Raw genomic sequence first — 16,376 nt, 5'->3', positions numbered from 1 at the left:
AAAGGTAGTATAATTGGTGCCGTACGATCTTTGTAAATCTCGTAACTGTCCCGCCTGGTAAAAAAAAAAAAAAAAAAATACAAACTCGCCTTGTTTTGCTCGACTTACTCGTGTTGTCTTGTGCCATATAACTTATGGAGAGGCGAGAATTATATATGATGTCTCGTAACAAGAAAAGTTCGAGGGATGCCCTACGGAATGTTCTTTATGATTCATGATATCTCCCCTTCTGGTCAGAGAAGATGCCGCTTTTTGTAATGCGTTGCACGTGGAGTCTACTTTCTCGGCTGAGTTCGGATTCCACAATAAGCTGTAGGTCCCGTTGCTAAGTAACCAATTGGTTCTTAGCCACGTAAAATAAGTCTAATCCTTCGGGCCAGCCCTAGGAGAGCTGTTAATCAGCTCAGTGGTCTGGTAAAACTAAGGTACACTTAACTCGGCTGAGTGGAGAGGTAATACCCCTTACTTGTTCAAATCCGGTCGTTACCTCGGCTTGCAGCAAACCGTAGCTGGCTGGTGCACGAGGCAGTCAGAAAAGAACCAGCAGAGTAAGGGTAAAGGGTCAGTTACTTTAATTTGCTATTTATATCTTTATGAAATTAATGTATATTCAGCCTTCTTGACACAATATAAAAATACTGACGCTCTCTCTCTCTCTCTCTCTCTCTCTCTCTCTCTCTCTCTCTCTCTCTCTCTCTCTTTCTCTCAGAAACTATTTTTTTTTCTACCTTTATTTCTACTGTTCTATTGTCAGGAATCCTAAAATATTTCGGAGAACTCTGCGTATACTTACAGTGCTGAGATAATAATAATGAAAATATTAACCGAGAAAATCAAACGTTCGCTTATTAAAGCCCGGTGTTTACCTTTAATTAACTAATTAGGATATTAATCTTAATGAATTAATATTAGTTATTAGAAAAGAAAAGAAACCTGATAATTTCACATTAATTTAATTAACTGCAGCCCTTTGAATTATTAGCTCATATTGTAAACAAAGAACTAAAAATAAGCTTTTAATGACAGCGTTGAAATTTTATATATATATATATATATATATATATATATATATATATATATATATATGCTGAAATTATATATATACACATTATATATAAACATTATATATATATATATGCTGAAATGTGTGTGTATATGTATATATACATACATATATATACATATATACATATTATATATATACACACACACACACACACACACACATATATATATATATATATATATATATATATATATATATATATATATATATATATATATATATATATATATATATATATATATATATATATATATATATATACATATATATATATATATATATATATATATATATATATATATATATATACATATATATATATATATATATATATATATATATATATATATATATATATATATATAATAAGTTCGTCGTCTCGTGGGCTCGAACCTAATTACAAATACCTGAGTTCGACAGTGATTTGTAGGTGGCAATTGGTGTCAACTCATACCTCACTTGAACTTGATGGCCGTGTGGTTTAATGCACGTCACTGTAGTCCTGAGTTCTTGTCTTCAGTCGTTCGAGCCCAAAAAACGACGAACTTACTGTATTATTAACTAAAAAAAATTCCCCTTCAGGTAACATATATGAAAATATATTATTTCCGAGGTAGAGCGAATTGGATATTAAAGGCTGTTTGTAGCTTAATGCTTGCATATGAATCACGGTGGTGTGATAAAATTCATCCACAATATGGCTGTGTGCGACAAACGCACTACATGGTTAACATAGCAGAGGTGGGTTGATATCGATTCTATATATATATATATATATATATATATATATATATATATATATATATATATATATATATATATATATATATATATATATGTATATATATATATATATATATATATATATATATATATATATGTATATATATATATATATATATATATATATATATATATATATATATATATATATATATATATATATATATATATATATATATATATATTATACGTCCGCTGAGATAGAGGTTGCACTCGTATAGGGCGAAAAATGGACCATCTTACGTATCATAAAAATTTCGCTATTGTCTGTCAAAGAAGAGTCATGGTAACAAACAACGAAGCTTTGAGCCGATGTCCCGAGCAACGCAAATCGAACATAAGTAACAAAACGCAGTCAGCAAGCGACATAGGTATGTCCTTGCCTGAATTAAGAGCCACCTTGCATGATAACGCAAACTTTAATAACAAAGATGTTTTACTTCTTTGCGCTGTTTTCTGCACGGAAATATGCAAGATTCACAGTGTATATAGTATTGTCTATGTAGGCATTCTGCTTAGGGTTTTTCCTTATGTGCTATTCTTGTGCAACATTAGACAATTTAATAGCGAAACTAGCAACTCGCGCGCATTCGTGCGGTTGCTATTTCCTCTGCAACTTTATTATTGTCCTGTGCTTCAAGGCGAGAGGCTGGTGCCGCTGAGCTTTTGTGTGTCTTCGCTGCACTTACTCAAGTGTCCTCTTCTCGCAACTTTCGTCGCTCAGAGGCCCAGATTATACTGATTTTAAGGTGAGAGTAATGTTTACGTTCAATCAAATGCTTGTTATAAGAATTCGCATCATGAAAAATAAAAAGTACAGGCTATGAAATTTGGTAAAATTTATTCATGATAATTCGGTCGTCAAAAGGAACGCCGTTTTTATCTTATCTTAAGTTTCTTCGCGCAGATACGAGATTCTTATTCAATATCAGGCACTTTTGTTTGTTGGCGATAAGTTGATAGCGCCTTCAAGTGCTAGATAAAAACGCACCAAAGTTGTTATGACATTGTTCAGAAGAGAGAGAGAGAGAGAGAGAGAGAGAGAGAGAGAGAGAGAGAGAGAGAGAGAGAGAGAGAGAGAGAGAGCGATTTACATGACCGTGACTTACTGAAGCTCATTTTCAGAACTTCCTAAGTATATCCAAGCAAAGCCACACATGTGAATGTATAAATTGAAAGTATGCTCTCTCTCTCTCTCTCTCTCTCTCTCTCTCTCTCTCTCTCTCTCTCTCTCTCTCTATCTATATATATATATATATATATATATATATATATATATATATATATATATATATATATATATATATATATATATATATATATATATATATATATATATATATATATATATATATATATATATATATATATATATATATATATATATATATATATATATATATATATATATATATATATATATATATATATATATATATATATATATATATAAAGTATATACATATATATATGTATATATATAGTATATATATATATATATATATATATATATATATATATATATATATATATATATATATATATATATATATATATATATATATATAAATATATATATTTATAAATGAAGAGGGACAGAGTTAAGACTCAGCCAAAGTGCAAAGTACAAAAATAAATACATAACGGAAGCAGGAACAAACATGATGATGCATTACAGTTTATTCCAACACCCTTTGCATTCACATGAATGCATCATCAGGGATCTATACAATTATTAATAAAAAATAAAGACTCGTAAGTTTCCTGAAAAATTACTTTTATATACATCAGAATGAAAAAATACATATATTCATAAACAAAAATAGATTAAAACTTGACAAAACTATACCGAAAATAAAAACGTACAAATTGACTAGAAAATTCAGATTGAAAATACATAAAAATGACAGAGTTAAGAAATGTTTGAGGAGCACTGGGTCGAACTACCATCTAAAAAATAAATAAATAAATAAAAGTATGTACACTCGGAAACTACAATCTCCGACCCACCTAGGTCGTGCTCCGAGTTTATGAGCGGGGCCTTTCTGGACGGCGGGCAACGCCAAATATCACGGATTGAAACACACTCGAACACCCTTTGAGCTCTTCCGGATTTTGCTTTGGGTGGTTTTTTTTTAATGATTTTGCTGCATATAATGCAAAGCAGTCATGGTATGATTATATAGACAACACTTTGTTGAATTCTACAGCCTGTATAATATCGAAACGAAGAAAAATTGCCGAAACTGCCAGGTTGTAGTTAGGAAAGAGGAGGGGGTTAGAATCTGTGTGTGTGTGTGTGTGTGTGTGTGTGTGTGTGTGATGTGTGTGTGTGTGTGTGTGTGGAAATGACAATCTGAAGTAGCGTCACACAAGTGGACGAATCGCAGCGCCGACCAAGCTAACGTAATGAGCAGGAGCTGGACTTGCCTTATCTTGGTTTAAACGTCTGCTGAAAAGGTAGTGTGCAAGATGTCGACGTGCCATTTTGTCTCTCTCTACTCCTCTCTTGAAAAGTGGTTCAAGACTGGAGGCTAGGTACTCTTAAGGCCTGAGAGTCTGAATTTCTCTCTCTTAATGAAACATTTATATTTTATGAGTGTTAAAAGTATTTAGTGAAAGTCATTTTGAGAAAGACATGATGATGATGATGAGATGAGAGAGAGAGAGAGAGAGTAGAGAGAGAGAGAGAGATAGAAAACAGAGAGAGAGAGAGAGAAGGGAAAGACATTCTATATATATAAATTGGTATATTATATATATATAAAGATAAGGACTATTTATAAAGTGATGATATAAGATAAATATATATATTATATATATATAGTGAACTCTATAAATATATACCGAAGAAAATGATAAAGAAATAAGCAGAGAATAAATAGAGAGAGAGAGATCTTGAGAAAATTAAAACAGAGAGAGAGAGAGAGAGAGAGAGAGAGAGAGAGACAATCACACGCAGATTCTACAGTCTTCCTCCCCTTTCCTAACTACAACCTGGCAGTTTTATTGGCAAAATGCAAAGTAAAAATAGGAATTTTTTCTTCTGAAAGATGAACAATGGTAAAAAATATAAAACATACAGGATTGTAGAATTGAATTTGCAATAGTGTTGTCAGAACATAATCATACCATGACTGCTATTGCACATTAGATATGCAGCAAAATCAGAAGAAAAAAACCCAAAGTAAGCAAAAATCCGGAAGAATTCAAAAAGGTGTATTACGCATAGGTGTTTCAATCCAAGATAATTAGTTGGCGTTGCCTTAAGCGTCCAGAAAAGTCCCAGAGGTCATAAACTCGGAGCACGACCTAAAATGGTGGGTCGGAGATTAATGATTTAATGAGTGTACATAAAAACAATAGGTTATGAAAAACATAACAAATGTGTTTAAGAATAAGCTGGGTGGAGGTGGATTAAACTCTGTACAACTGCGGAACCAGTTGTTTGACGAAAAGTGGATGACTCGAGAATCAGCAATTCATTTGGGTTGGAGTTTTGGCCCACAATAATATAATCATCATACTTAAAGGAACTTTTACGTATTTTACTATGTTCACGTATCCGGGACTCTTCAGGGATAGATAGTGAATGTTGAACACCCAGTCCACCTCCACCCCCTTGTACCTTTCTTAAACTTTTGTTTTTATGTACATACTTTTAGTTTTTGATCATCTAGTGTGATGGTAGGTAGACTCCAGTGAGAGAGAGAGAGAGAGAGAGAGAGAGAGAGAGAGAGAGACCTCGAATATTTCACACATTTCTCATTTTAGTTTATGTTAAAGTGATTTTTAGATAACTCAACCTGGCAGTTTCGGCATTTTTCTGGAAATTTATACTTTTATTATACCATGACTGTTTGCATTATATGCAGCAAAAATCATTAAAAACCCAAAGCAAAATGAAGAGTTCCGCAACCGTGATAGTTGAAAAGGTCCTCTCTGAAAACTGGGAGCACGACCTAGGGGGTGATAGGTTATGAAAAGTGCAAGGGGGTGAGGTGGACTGTATAACTACGAAAAGTGATAGAATCAGCACATGTATTAATGATCATATGGGAACTTTTACGTATATATATCCGGGATATATAAATATATATATATATATTTATATATATATATTTAGTTTTTGATATATAGTAATAGGTAGATATATATATATATAGTCCATATATATTCTATATATATATTTTATATATATATAATAGTATATATATATATATATAAATATATATACTATTATAAATTATAACTTTTGCATGAACAGGTTTGTTCAGGAAATATATAATATATATAGAGAGAGAGAGAGAGAGAGATAGATATATAGATATATATATATATATATATATAATTATAACTTTTCAGAGACAGAGAGAAATAAAGAGAGAGAGAGAGAGACTAAGTGAAATATGTGAACATTCCAGGCACTAATTCTTCAAAAGAACAACGTACTGACACCAACCATTCACACTTAGAGAGAGAGAGAGAGAGAGAGAGAGAGAGAGAGAGAGAGAGAGAGAGAGAGAGAGAGAGAGAGAGATTACAAAAAAAACAAGTCAAGCATTCCAGGCACCAATCCTTCAAAATAAAAAATCCCACCTGACACCTACCACTACTTAACTCACACCAATCACTATTTGACTCACACCAACAACTATTTGGACTCAGGCAGCAAACTCACCGCTTGACTTCACACTCAACCACTGCTCATATGTTGGTGCATAGAGGACCACTGACCGACATGACCGGTGAGGAACGGGAGCCGAATCCAGCATCAGTCGAGGAAGAAGAAGAAGAAGAAGAAGAAGAAGAAGAAGAGAAGAAGAAGAAGAAGAAGAAGAAGAAGAAGAGCTGAAGTGGCTATGGAAAGCGAGCGAAGACACGAAGCTGTGCCAATATGCTAATGACTTTGGCACTCGTATTGGCATGACAGTTGTGACGTTGACAACATCCAAGCCCCTAGAATTCCTTCTGTTTAAGAAAGCCTTTCGGATAGCTCAGAGGTACGGGTTTATTATTATCATTATATTATTATTATTATTATTATTATTATTATTATTATTATTATTATTATTATTATTATTATTCATGCAGTGGTAGTGACGTTGGGGTTGGTGGTATTGGAATGATACAAGTTATTATCATCACTGTTATTATTATTATGGTTATTATTCTTATTATTACAGCCCAAAACTACTAACTACTACTACTATTATTATTATTATTATTATTATTATTATTATTATTATTATTATTATTATTGCTTTGGTGATGTTAGTGTTCGTGGTACTAAAATGGTATTGGCTATGATGATGATGATGATGATGATGATGATGATGATTATGATGATGATTATTATTATTATTATTATTATTATTATTATTATTATGGCTGTTAGTTTTGTTTCTGTACTATGGAGACGTCGTTAATGTTAGCCGTTATTAATATCAACAACCCATTACCGATATAGACAATACATCAAGGCCATCCCCTTAAAATGATCAAATTATTATTCTTAACATAAGAAATGTATTTGATATTTCAAAATGAACATTTTGTAAAAATTCATCTCCGATTACAGCAAATGTCTGAACTTACGCATGACTCCTAAGAAGCAGAGGAAATGACTTGTGGTTTTGCGAGCTCCTAAAACCAGGTTTGGATGTCGAGGTAAATATAACTAGGCTGTCTGCAAGGTTCTGATCCATGTTTGTATATACTTACTACATACACAAACATATATATACATATACTGTATATATACAATATATAGTATATATGTACATATATATTATATATATATATATATATATATATATATATATATTATACACACACTCATATATATATACAGATATATAAGAGAGAGAAGAGAGAAGAGATATATATATATAGATATATGTCCACTCAGCAAACTATGGAGAGAGAGAGAGAGAGAGAGAGAGAGAGAGAGAGTATGAGAGAAACTATGGAAGAGAGAGAGAATGTCAACCAACTTAAACTATGGAGAGAAATAGACAGAGAGAGAGAGAGAGAGAGAGAAAATGTTCACAACTAAAGCTATGGAAGAGAGAGAGAGAATGTCAAGCAAATAAACTACGGCGAGACAGAGATAATCTTCACGAGAGAGATGGAGAGAAAAACAACCTAGAACTTAAACTATGGAGAGAGAGAGAGAGAGAGAGAGAATGAGATAACTTAAACTATGGAGAGAGAGAGAGAGAGAGAGAATGTCCAAGCAACATAAACTACGGCGAGACAGAGAGATAATCTTCACGTAACTTAAACTATGGAGAGAGAGAGAGAGAGAGAGAGAGAGAGAGAGAGAGAGAGAGAGTTTTTTCATTCTTCTTTACAGAACTACAGTATATATAACCAGCAATGAATGTGAGTGTGTACGACTGTGAACTTCCTTTCTAATCAGACACGCCATGTTCCAGGAACTCGACGAAAACGAGGACCTCTTCGAGGTAATAGAGAGGCTCTCGAAACAAAACTACAACTCGAGGAACCAGCCTCACTGGAGAATCCGCCTCACTCCTCGAAAACTGGGCAATTCCAGCGTCCTGGAAAACTCCAAGAAGGATTTTCCATTCCAGTACGACTACATCTTCCAGGCGAATGGCCGCCTGTCTGGGCGGCATGGATCCATGCTGGTGGTCGACATGGCCCACAAAATACTCGACGGAATCATCGACGGCGAATCGAATTTCGACGGCGAGACGGAATACTGCTATGCCGAAAGCACCGGTTTGGAGGAACGCGAAAGGAACATCGAGATGAGGCTCCTGGAAGGAGGATACCGGGAGCTCATAGCTAGAGAGATGTCCCCAGGGGACAGAATCCCCTGGATTAATAGAGCGTATCCCAAACCAGGGGTACGTAGGTCGTCGACCAAGCATATTGCCCGTCAAATCGGACAGGAGCTGCTACAGAAGCTGAACGCCAAATGCAAGGAGAAAGGGGTGACGTTCAACAGGCCTTTCACCGCCATCATCCACGTCTCGCTCATGCAACTCGTGAGAAGCGCAGGAGTTTGGTGAAAAGTCCTGCTTGACATTCACCACCAGCTAGTTAACCCCAGACTCACGACCAACAGGAGTGATATCCGCAGGGGAATGCACCACCCAATGACCTACCACTCGCGAGTGGACGCCTCCGCCAAGGGGAACTTCTGGGATTACGCCAGACAGTGCAACGAGGTACTCCAGTCCAGACTCACAGGGGGGAGGCCCCTCGAGCAGAAGGTTTTCAAGAGAGAGAAGAAAAGCGTCCCGAACCATCCTTCCGAGTTCTTCGAGAATCCTCTTCCCGTTCTGCACGATTTCAGCGTCTCCAACATCGGCGACGTGACGAGATTCGTCCCCGGAGAAGGCCGGCACGTCAGGATAACTCGTCTGAGGCCTTTCAATGTCCTTCACGATTACCATCATACGAACATGCACCAGATCGCTACTTACAAGGGAGAGTCGCAGTACACCTTGAGCTACGATACATCCTATTTGACAGATGAGGCAGCGAATGCCTTTGTTGAACAAATCTTTTTGGTGATTGATGATGTTCTGTAATTTAAGTTCTTCACTATGCTTTATATATATATGTATATGTATATGTATGTATATATATATATTATATATATATATATATATATATATATATATATGTGTATGTGTGTGTGTGTGTGTATATATGTATATATATATATATATATATATATATATATATATATATATATATATATATATATATATATATATATAATATAATGGTAAACTGCTTCAGGTTGTACCAAAAGAATTATCTTTAATGTGTAAATTTGCACAGAAATGTTATGCTGTCACAGTTAATTCAAAATAACAATTTAATCTGAGCGAAATGATAAACACCAATATTTCTTTTTTGTCAAGAGAAATATTGTATGTCTACTTATCAATAAAAAAAATTATTTTCTTTCTGTATCATTCAAAGATTTTTAAAATATCGCAAATAAAACATATTTTTTCGCATCCGTGTAGCAGATTAAAAAAAAAAGCATGGAGCGCTGCTTATATGGCGAAACAATCCAACAATGATTTTCTCTTTTTATGTCGCGCACGTTTCTATAGCGAGATTTATACCAGTGCCTTTTATTCAATCTTTTCACGTTCATTAATTGCTTTCGCTAAAGATGAAAATGCAACATTTTATGTTTTGTTCGGTTGGCTTTGCTTTCCAGCTCTTTTCCGCTTAACTTTTAATGAAAGGTTTTTGTGAATTAACTGGCAAGTGCGTTTAAGGATTAACTTGAGATCTAGTCTGATCGCTGAAGCACAAAATACAGGTGTACGCTCTACAAACAATTATGATTTTCATCTGACGATAAGACCTTATGTCAATATATGTTTTATTATCACTAACATCAATAATTCAGGCATTCACTATCACAGTTATTATATAATGATTATCTTTCCTTGCAGCTGAAATAAAATGGATGAGAACTGTCTTCGTAAAATAAAAATAAAAGGAAACAAGTTCGCGAGAAAGAAACAACACAAGATTACAAATTGCCTTCAGGCAACGTTTGAGCATTACAGCATGTTCTGCAAAAAAAAAAAAAGTATTTAGAAAAAAGTGACCGAACAAGAAAATCAAAAAAACCGTGAAAAAAGATACGACGATGAGATGTTCCCAGCAGAGTTGTAATCATTTTCTGATTTCACGCAAATAGAGAAGCTCTGGTATACATGTGACTGCAGGCAAAGCAACGAGGTCAAATAAAGAAAAATTATTAAAACTGTCGGAGAAAATAGTTTTCCCCTGAGGTTTAGAAGCCTTCCACATTCTCGAAGGACTCTTTTAGAGTTTGTTTCGTACGAATGAGGAAAGAGACGGGGTATCATACGAACGAGGCTTCTTTCACGCAATCAATCAACAGGAATTGGTTTTCAATGCAGAGAATGAGTCCAAGAGTACAGAGTGAACAAGGTAAGAAGGGAATTCCAGAGTTTTCAAGTTTAGATTAAGCCTGCCTTTATGCTAACAAGTGCACCCTTTTTCCAAAGTTAAAACTAAGCCTGCCTGATGCTAACAAGTGCACCCTTTTTCCAAAGTTAAAACACGTGTACCCTTTTTCCAGAGTTAAAACTAAGCCTGCCTTATGCTAACAAGTGCACCCCTTTTTCCAGAGTTAAAACTAAGCCTGCCTTATGCTAACAAGTTCACCCTTTTTCCAAAGTTAAACTAAGCCTGCCCAGTATGCTGACAAGTGCACCCCTTTTCCAAAGTTAAACTAAGCCTGCCTTATGCTAAAAGTGCACCCTTTTTTTCCAGAGTTAAAACTAAGCCTCGCCTTATGCTAACACGTGCACCCCACTTTCCAGAGTTAAAACTAAGCCTGCCTTATGCTAACAAGTGCACTTTTCCAGAGAAAACTAAGCCTATGCTGACAAGTGCACCTTTTTCCAAAGTTAAAACTAAGCCTGCCTTATGCTGACAAGGCGCACCTTTTATGCCAAAGTTAAAACTAAGCCTGCCTTATGCTAAAGTAAGTGTTCCACCCTTTTTCCAAGTTAAAACTAAGCCGCCTTGGCGCTGACAAGTGCACCCTTTTTCCAAAGTTAAACTAAGCTCGCCCATGCTAACAAGTGCACCGTAAACTTTTTATGCCAAGTGCACCTCTTTTTCCAGTTAAACCTAAACCTACCTTATGCTAACAAGTGCATCCCTTTCCAAAAGTTAAACTAAGCCTGCCTTATGCTAACAAGTGCACCCTTTTCCAAAGTTAAAACTAAGCCTGCCTTATGCTAACAAGTGCAATCCCTTTTTCCAAAGTTAAACTAAGCTGCCTTATGCTAACAAGTGCACCCTTTTCCAAAGTTAAACTAAGCCCGCCGTATGCTAACAAGCCTGCGCACCATCTTTTTCCAAAGTTAAACTAAACCTGCCTTATGCTAACAAGTGCCACCCTTTTTCCAAAGTTAAAAACTAAAGTTAAACCGCCTTATGCTAACAAGTGCACCCTTTTCCAAAGTTAAACTAAGTCTGCCTTATGCTAACAAGTGCACCTTTTCCAAAGTTAAAACTAAGCCTGCTGCCGCACCCTTTTCCCAAAGCTAAACAAGCCCGCCTTATCCAAGTTTTTTCCAGTTAAACTAAGCCTGCCTTATGCTAACAAGTGCACCCTTTTCCCAAAGTTAAAACTAAGCCTGCCTTATGCTAACAAGTGCACCTTTTCCAAAGTTAAACTGGCCTGCCTTATGCTAAAGCCTGCCCTTAAACTGCAATGCTAAGTGCACCCCAGAGTTTTCCAAAGACAAGTTAAACCAAGCCTGCCTTATGCTGACAAGTGCTTATGCCGACTAAGTGCACAAGCACCCTTTTTCCAAAGTTAAACTAAGCCTGCCTTATGCTAACAAGTGCACCCCTTTTCCAAAGTTAAACTAAGCCTGCCTCCTTATGCTAACAAGTTCGCCAAAGTTAAAACTAAGGCCGACAAGTAACCCTTTTCCAAAGTTAAACTAAGCCTGCCTTATGCTAACAAGTGCACCCTTTTCCAAAGTTAAACTAAGCCCGCCTTGCTGACAAGTGCACCCTTTTCCAAAGTTAAAACTAAGCCTGCCTTAGCGCTGACAAGCACCCTTTTCCAAAGTTAAAACTAAGTTTGCTATGAATGCTAAAAGCCCTTTTTCCAAGTTAAAAACTAAGCCTGCCTTATGCTAACAAGTGCACCTCTTTTCCAAAGTTAAAACTAAGCCTGCCTTATGCTAACAAGTGCACCTTTTTAAAGTTAAAACTAAGCCTGCCTTATGCTAACAAGTGCACCCTTTTTCCAAAGTTAAAACTAAGCCTGCCTTATGCTAACAAGTGCACCCTTTTTCCAAAGTTAAAACTAAGCCTGCCTTATGCTAACAAGTGCACCCTTTTTCCAAAGTTAAAACTAAGCCTGCCTTATGCTAACAAGTGCACCCTTTTTCCAAAGTTAAAACTAAGCCTGCGCCTTTATGCTAACAAGCGCACCCTTTTTCCAAAGTTAAAACTAAGCCTGCCTTATGCTAACAAGTGCACCCTTTTTCCAAAGTTAAAACTAAGCCTGCCTTATGCTAACAAGTGCACCCTTTTTCCACAGTTAAATTTAATAGGGGATCAGAGGCACAGTGTTGACCTCTGGACCAGAACCGACCAACCGAGACGGCAGAGAAAATGGACCAGTTAGGCAACTGGTCATTCCAAAACGATGTGCAATATAAGAACCTATGTGCCTACTGTTTTTTGTCAAGATACTTCTTCCAGTTTCGGAGAAATTGCAAAACTTCCTTCGACACCAATTATTACCAATTTGGTCCTATTCATTTTACTCTCTGCCCTCAACATCTTCAGCCCAATTGCCTTCCCTCATTTTCTCGATTCTGTAATGAAAATTCCAAGAAAATGGAAGCGGTATGATCGTGTGGAACATATGACACTAAAACTTGAGGCTTGAACCTCTTAAATATCTAACTCTCATAATGTGTATGAATTCATGACTTTCATTTTACTGAGCAGGTCTTCCATTCCGCCTATGTTATTTTCTTCTCTATCTATAATAAACTAATATTGTAATAGTTCATATGTCAGCACTTCTGGGATACTCATAAGGACGCTAATGGTACTTTTGGATTCATTTTTTCAAACTGGTTGCTTTTTATTTATTTGTATATATCATGCACTTTTGATGACGTATGCAGCAGAATATTACTTCAGGAAAAGCTGGATGAATCATGTTGCTGAGGTGAGTCTAACCACTCCCCACTCACTCTTCCCACTCTTTCCACCATCAATTTCACCCACTCCAGAGTTACATCAAACCCACTCGTTCACCCCTGCGTCAATCTGGTCCGCGTCACCTCAATCCAGACCTCATAGGCCTCCCCAATATCCAGTGCATCCGTAGGCTTTCCATCAGGTTGTCTTCCTATTGGCTCCTGGGCCTAGCCATTGGCTTTCTCCCTTCGACCGAGCCTCAATCACCGTCGGTGGTGTTGTATCTTATGCAATATTGAAGAACAGTGGTCATGAGACTGCTGGTGGTCTGAATGATTCATCGTGTGATGTTCCTTCGTGAGATATATACTGTATCTTCGTCAGGTCAGTTTGACAGAAGGAATGGAATGTGACAGAAGTGAGCTTCAGCTTGTGTAATAGAAGGTGGTTTGGCAAGTGAGGATTCTCATGAATGACGGTGGTAGGTTGGTTAGTCAAAAAGAATGCAGAATGTCATACACTTTTGGTAAAAGCGTTATATCTTCAACTATAGATGTGTGGTAAAGGTTATGCAAACAGCAGTTTTTTTTTTTTTTTTTGAAGGCTGTTCTCATGAATTTCGCAGAACTAATTAACAGTAAGAAAAATAATAAAATTATATTTACCCCAGTATTTTGTATAGTGCAATTAACAACATGACAACACAAAATAAAAAAAATCTCATCAAATCAGTTAGGAACTGAATAAGCATAAATATGGTTTCTGTCATTAATTATTCTTTCGTTCCTTTTCATCTCCTCTTTATTTAACTGCTTTCTTTAACTTACTCTACTTTTTACATCTAATACAAAAACAGATCACCTGGGCGAGTCTTATAAACAGGTTGGTAATTAGAAGGGCGGTGTAATTCTTCCATGCACTGATGCCATAAATTTTGAAGCAAAAAGCTATCCGAGAGAGAGAGAGAGAGAGAGAGAGAGAGAGAGAGAGAGAGAGAGAGAGAGAGAGAGAGAGAGAGAGAGGTTCCTGACCTCCGTTGTTGCTACCACGGTCTGGAAATCTGGTTTTGCGTTGATGACATAATTATCCCTGGTTACCTTTTTAAGCAAAATGGCAGGATTAATCGTATATGATATGGGACTGGCACTTGTTTATTATTATTTATTATTATTATTTCAGTTTGTTGTTTTTCAGGTGTAGATGAGCGTTCATGAGAAATATATTCACCTTTTGCACGAAAATTCACACGGGACACTCTTAAAAGACTAAAGTAATGTAGTTATTAAATATAACCGAGAATTCAGTTTAGGACATTCCTTTCAAGACCACCACTAACGTTCAGTTGCACTTGCGCAGTTATGCCTGCGCAGGAAAAACTGACGTTAGGGCGCCCACTAACGTCAGTTTTTCCTGCACAGGCCGACTGTGCAGGCATAACTGAGCAGGTATAACTGAACGTTAGTGACCGCCTAAAGACTACGTTAAAAAATTTGTTTTCATTCTTTTTTATATTATTAAGAATTTCAGGGACAAAGCCAAAACTGCGAGATAATTAAAAAAAAAAAAACTTAGACGACGTTTAATCTAGCGGCAGTTTCACAGACAGGGTAGCCAACCTTACGTTCCTGGGTAATGAGTTAAAGTAAAAAATATGCCTTTCTTGAGCAGTTTTGAACCATGAAAATTATAGTTTTATGACAAAAACTACGTCTGAGATGTGAGAGGAAAACCATACTTCGGCTGTTTTCACTCTTAAGTTTCAAAAAAGAGTCAAACTTTCAATATAGGTTCCTCCATTTTTTGTGGTATCCCAAGCAGGGCAGCCAACCTAACAGTTCTACACATGGAAAACATTAAGTAAAAACGATGCTTTAAATACAAAATTATATATTCATAAACTTACCTGCTTATGCAGTTAACCTTTTCGTTTATCAGTGATTGTATTTTTTAAACTCTGGTCACTATGACATGTCATATCGTCGGTGTTACGTAAGCCTGGTTACTAAACCAACATGAATGGCAAGCATTCTGGTGTATTGCCAAAGGTAAGCCAATAGTCTAAAGAAAATTATCCTATTTATATCAAAAGGATTAGAAATAAGATATTTATATGCAAAAATCATAATATATATATATATACACATATATATATATAAAAAATAGTAATAGTAAAATTCTCTCTCTCTCTCTCTCTCTCTCTCTCTCAAAAATCATAATATATATATATATATATATATATATATATATATATATATATATATATATATATATATATATATATATATATATAATATATATATATAGATATATATATATTTATATATATACATATATATATATATATAAATAAAATAGTAATAGTATAAATTCTCTCTCTCTCCTCTCTCTCTCTCTCAAAATCATAATATATATATATATATATATATATATATATATATATATATATATATATATATATATATATATATATATATATATATATTATATATATATATATATATATATATTTATATATATATACATATATATATATATATATATATGTATATATATATATATATATAAAAATAGTAATAGTAAAATTCTCTCTCTCGCTCTCTCTCTCTCTCTCTCTCTCTCTCTCTCTCTCCTTCTCAAGTTTTTAAGAATCAGAACCGGGCATAACTTAGATACCCCCGTTCCCTTCGCCTCGAAACCCAAGGGATCTCCAAACTCGCTGCTGATATAAACATCATTCACTGCTGAAGTTCGCTCCGATCATTCATTAAGTGATATGCATCTGTTCAACTTTGTTATCGCCAAACTGCTT

The 16,376-nt window shown here is 35.3% G+C and overlaps 1 long non-coding RNA gene across 1 annotated transcript; it reads left to right on the top strand.

The window, feature by feature from the left end:
* Positions 1–6,583: 6,583 nt before the first annotated feature.
* On the top strand, positions 6,584–8,466 carry LOC136846398 (uncharacterized). Its single transcript, XR_010855368.1, has 3 exons — positions 6,584–6,852; positions 7,431–7,519; positions 8,290–8,466. It is a non-coding gene; the product is annotated as an uncharacterized lncRNA (long non-coding RNA).
* The last annotated feature ends 7,910 nt before the right edge of the window (positions 8,467–16,376 follow it).

The sequence above is a fragment of the Macrobrachium rosenbergii genome, chromosome 15, assembly GCF_040412425.1.
Source record: "Macrobrachium rosenbergii isolate ZJJX-2024 chromosome 15, ASM4041242v1, whole genome shotgun sequence".
Classification (NCBI taxonomy): Eukaryota; Metazoa; Arthropoda; class Malacostraca; order Decapoda; family Palaemonidae; genus Macrobrachium; species Macrobrachium rosenbergii.
Note: the sequence above shows the minus strand (reverse complement) of the source record. Positions and strands in the feature narration are given on the sequence as shown.